This window comes from Ruditapes philippinarum, unplaced genomic scaffold (genome assembly GCF_026571515.1).
Source record: "Ruditapes philippinarum isolate M1 unplaced genomic scaffold, ASM2657151v2 ctg357_1_1_1_1, whole genome shotgun sequence".
NCBI lineage: Eukaryota > Metazoa > Mollusca > Bivalvia > Venerida > Veneridae > Ruditapes > Ruditapes philippinarum.
In genome coordinates, this window is record NW_026862101.1 from 109,333 (window position 1) to 115,332 (window position 6,000).

Below are 6,000 nucleotides of genomic sequence, written 5' to 3' on the forward strand. Positions count from 1 at the left end.
ATTTTTTCACTATATACTATGTAGAAATTTTGTGAACGCAACTCCTCTTATACCGGATTGCAGATTTTGCTTAAACTTACAGGGATGAACAACCTTAATGTGTAGTTGGTAGTAAAGGAAGGAATTTTCGCTGCGACCAAATTTTAGAGAATTATGGCCCTTTGTTGATTTTTTCACTTTTATACTATGTAGAAATTTTGTGAATGCAACTCCTCTTAAACCGGATGGCAGATTTTGCTTAAACTTCCAGGGATGAACAACCTTAATGTGTAGATGGCAGTTAAGGAAGGAATTTTTGCTGCAATCAAATTTAACAGAATTATGGCCCTTTGTTGATTTTTTCATTATATACTATGTAGAAATTTTGTGAACGCAACTCCTCTTAAACCGGATGGCAGATTTTGCTTAAACTTCCAGGGATTAACAACCTTAATGTGTAGATGGTAGTAAAGGAAGGAATTTTTGCTGCGACCAAATTTAACAGAATTATGGCCCTTTGTTGATTTTTAGTTTTCAACTTGTGGCACATGTAGTCCAAAAAATATTTGACATTGACAGAACAGTGGCGTGTGGGGGCATCCGTGTCCTATGGACACATTTCTAGTAATTTGGCAAATTTACTAAAGATATTCTTACATTTACAAAATTTTTATGAAAATAAGTAGGAATCTGGAAGCATGCTGCTTTAAGGGTATGATGGGAGACCTATGCCATTGGTTTACACTCTTAATATGAAACAGATAATGTTGTAGCAAGTGTAAGTAGAGGAAAAATAAGAGCTCTACTAATACTAACTCTGTTATTGGCAAAAAGCAACAACAAAAACCAAAAAAAAAAGAAACAAATTATGCTATGATTAAAAGACATATTTGTTTGTTGTTACAGATATAGGTCTGATACAGGCAGATGCCAATGGTCAAGGTGATGCTGCTGCTGCAAAAGGTGGGGCTGTAGCGGAACCCAACATTATTATAACTGGTACAGTCTACTTTCTAATTAACATTGTATCATTTTATTTGTAACAAGGCTTTTGTATATGCCTCTTTAAATAATATATGACAACAACTCAGTCATATTTGAACTCTTATTATTGACGCATCTTTGTTGTAATCAGCATAAGGTTTACAAGTATCTTGTTATATGCAGTCATGGACATGTTTGATCCAGTTCAACGACAATTTCTAGGTTTTATGATATATTTATGTGCTTCATGGAATGTTAAAAGTTATTAAGTTCACAATTAAAACTCTATGTAGACATAGCAGAAACATTCATTATGCTCATAAAAAATAGAATTCCAGGCTACCACAGTTTTATGGTAAGGTAATATATAAAAGAAATATTAAAGTAGACTTACTGTAATGTTTTGCTGCCAAAAAAATTTGTATCATCGGCCAATATGGTAATAAATTGGTCTTTTCCGGAACGTTATTTTTCACAATTTTCAGTATTTAATAAATATCAACCATTTATAACCTGATTTTAGTACATATCAATAAGGAATGAGTGATTGTAATGTAATATCCAAGATTTTGGAAAAATAACGTTCCAGAACAGAAATGACTGATTTGCTATGTTAAAACTTTTTGGCGAGAAAGCATTACAGTATGACTACCATAACCTTAATTTATAAGGGCTTTTTCATGTATTTCTTTATGTAGAGGTTTTCAGGGACAAGTTTAAAATTTAAGCTGCATACAGCAGGAGATGGTCATGGTAACAAATTTTTAAGGGTATTTTTCTTTTCTCCAGAAACTTCTGATGACATATTAGCAAAGTACAGGAAGAAGTCGATATTGACAAGCACTCCAAGTTCCGAGCCCGCACCCTCTGATCGTGAACGAAGGTTGACCCTGAAGGATAGTGATGATACTACGCCACTTTACAACCCGAATAATCTGGAGAATTGTCTGGCATTCCTGGACGCCAAGAGGAAACTTAGAATAGTGCTTGGATCAGCTGATTTCCAGGTATATATATGTTAACCAAGTGATTTGATATCGGAGTTGAGTCTAATGGTCATTTGTCTCTCATTACTGATTCAGAAATCATGTCAGAAAAGTAGCCGATCATATACGAAGAAATTGGTAATAACTGGTTAGTTATCCAGGAAACTGGTTAGGTGGACCAATGAACATATGACCAAAAATTTGTTGAAATTGGTGTAAAAAGCAGACAAACAAATGATGTTTTTATGTATGTGATGTGATTTTACCTTATACAAGACACATTCTGTCATACATTTATAACAGACAAGCCCACTTGGGCATATTTAACAAGTTTTTCTGTTCAATGATTTTTTTGGCTGAGTTATGTCCCTTGAATGAAAAAAGGCCAGTTAATGAGTTTTGTGTCAGCTGCTACATGGTACTGTAAATCTGGTATTTTTCGCGATGTTTTAATTTTCGCTATTATTCGCGAATCGGCTTCGTCGCAAATTCATGATGCCGCGTAAATTTCATAACATAACATACATTATAAAAAATAAATCTGATGACAATTTTTTTTCGAATTGTGATTAAGTTTTATAATGAATACAATGACTGAATGCAAATAATTAATATGTGCAAAATGTTTTATATACATCATAATAAAGATATGAAGGTAAAAGATTTTCCCATTCCTTTTCCTCATGCATGTAAAACACAAAAAGAGACAATATCCACTAATTTTGCACTTTACAGACAAATGTGAACACATATTGTTTAGATGACAATAGATGACTGCTAAAACAGTGATCAACGGACAATTTTCATACGGTAGATAAAGTATTATAAACAAGTATATAACACCTTCTTACAAACATTTAACGTTTATCAAACACGTTATTTGCAAACAAATTTGACAAATGATTAGAAAAACCGATCATAATAAGTCAATTACATGTATGTAGGTACATTTTGTATATAAAATAAATAATTAAAACTGTCTCTTATTAACACCATTTACCTTGCATAAGAGCGACACAGAATAGGAATTTACTTCAACCTACGCCGTTATATTGCGGAAATTAAATTCAAATAATCACGAATATAAATTTCTGACCCTGCCATCGCGAATTCATGAATACGCGAAATATTCTGGGGGTGGGGTTTTCGCGAAATAAAGATCACGCAAATATAAAGTGATTTGCTGTATCTAAAATGTGCTACAAAGTAGCTGCGACATATAGGGAACAAACTGTGCAATCACCCCTCAATACAACTGCTTTATTAGCTATCATCTGGCAACATATGTGATCACTGATCATTGATGTTTTGCTACATGTATCAAGAAAAATAATGCATGGTTTATCATTGAAATGCTTTGTAATTATATTACTGGGCAATTTGACTATGACCATGCTTTCATTATTTTTCATCAATACACTCAAAATTGATATCTTTTTTCTAAAAAGAACATTATCTCTTATATTACAGCAAGTAGGCTACAGTATATTTGCCCACAGTACAGTAACATACAGTCCGAGGGAGATGGACATGAATAGAGAAAATAATGATCTTGTTAACTTACTACGAACCCAACTTTCCGAGGCCATCAATCTGCAGAACAAAGACACTATAGCGCAGTTACACGAGGCACTCAGATGTGTCCGACAGTTTGATGGCGAAGGGTACGTTACATCATTGTATGGATGATTTTTGTGTGAGAGAGAAAATATAATGACCACCTTTCGAAATGTTTTACTTTTTCTTTTAGGTGTCAGTTTATGTTAAATCCTTAATCTGCTGAATTTCTTTTAAGGGACACACTCCATTGAGGTTTTTTTATCCCCCGCCGATGGAATCGGGAGGGGGATATAGTTTTGGCGTTGTCCTTCCGTCCGTCCATCCGTCCGTCCGTCCGAATTTCGTTTCCGGAGTAGTTCTCTGCAACTACTGGCTGGAATTCAACGAAACTTTATGGGAATCATCAATATCAAGAGGAGATGCGCATCTGACCGTCCGTCCGTCCTTCCGTCCGTCCGTCCGTCCGAATTTCGTTTCCGGAGTAGTTCTCTGCAACTACTGGCTGGAATTCAACGAAACTTTATGGGAATCATCAATATCAAGAGGAGATGCGCATCTGACCGTCCGTCCGTCCATCCGTCCGTCCGAATTTCGTTTCCGGAGTAGTTCTCTGCAACTACTGGCTGGAATTCAACGAAACTTTATGGGAATCATCAATATCAAGAGGAGATGCGCATATCATCAGCTTGTTCCGGTCAGACCCTTTAACTCAGAGTTATGGCCCTTGATAAGTTATGTAGAATGCATATAGAGTAAAATTTTGTTTCCGGAGTAGTTCTCTGCAACTACTGGCTGAGATTCAACGAAACTTTAGGGGAATCATCAATATCAAGAGGAGATGCGCATATCGTCGGCTTGTTCTGGTCAGACACTTTAACTCAGAGTTATGGCCCTTGCTTAGTTATGTAGTATGCATATAGAGTAAAAATCGTTTCCGGAGTAGTTCTCTGCAACTACTGGCTGGAATTCAACAAAACTTTATGGGAATAATCAATATCAAGAGGAGATGCGCATATCGTCAGCTTGTTCCGGTCAGACACTTTAACTCAGAGTTATGGCCCTTGATTAGTTATGCAATATGCATATAGAGTAAAAATCATTTCCGCACTACTTCTCTGCAACTACTGGCTGGAATTCAACGAAACTTTATGGGAACCTTCAATACCAAGAGGAGATGCGCATATCGTCGGCTTGTTCCGGTCAGACACTTTAACTCAGAGTTATGGCCCTTGATTAGTTATGCAGTATCCATATAGAAAAATATTTGTTTTCCTCGCTACTTCTCTGCTCCTACTGGCTGGAATTCAATGAAACTTTATGGGATACTAAGAGGAGATATGCATATAGTCGCCTTGTTCCAGTCAGATACTTATAACTCAGATTTATGGCCCTTGATTAGTTATGTAGTATGCATACATCTCATTGGCATTTCCAGATTTTACTATTTAACACAAAGTTATTGCCCTGTTATTGCCCTGAATATTTATCAAGTTCAAAGAATATAACTGTTTATGCCATGATTAATATATAAATAAAGCCTTATGTCTTCAGTTGTTGTGTTAATAATAACAAGTACTCGGCGGGGGATATAAATTCAACGAATTTGCTTGTTGACATGAAGAGACCGAAAATATTTATTCAGGATTTTTGTATAACTAGATGTTGGTCTGGATCAATAACTTGTGTACAAAATTTCAGATCAATTGCCCACTCTGTTTTACCAGAGATGATAAATTTTGTTGTGCATATTGACCCCAAAATGAAAAACAATTTGCAATGCTTTTCACTTAAATCTGCCCAAAAATTGCATAAAAAATTGATCACTTTAATCCAGAGTATCTTAATATGATAATATATTTTATTATGTATGTATATTATCTATTGCTTAGATTTCCATTTTAAGTAAGCAGTTGATTTGGCTATCAATCATATAATATTTGTGAACATTCATTGAGTCGTACCCCGCCTGTGAAAGAATGTCTATTCTGATGGTTCGAGATCAAATTTTTATCAAAATATCTCAGATTACACTGTCATGGTAAAGTAAGTAAAAGAATAAAGGACAAAAAATTTTGATTTATTGATGAAAAACTTGAAAAACAAAACACTATTAATCAGTTAACATTGTGATAAAATCGAATATATTGAAAGCATATAACACACTGATATACAATGTGCTATAGAAGCACCAAAAAATTACTACTAAGAAATTATTGGTGTAGAAATATTCATACTGAACATGAATTAGTGGATCAATATCACTGCAAAGATGGCAAAAATTTGAAGTCCGCAAATATTTCTACACATAGTATTTAACATAGAGTGTATTTTAAATATTTTCAGGTGTAAGAAATTGGTGAGGTCGTTACAGGAAGATTATCGTAACCGTGCCAGCTATGTGTCATATCTAGTCAGATGTAAACAAGGGCTACTTAACACACTGTCTCATATAAACAGACTCCAAAGTAGAATTAAAAGGTATTTGATTGCT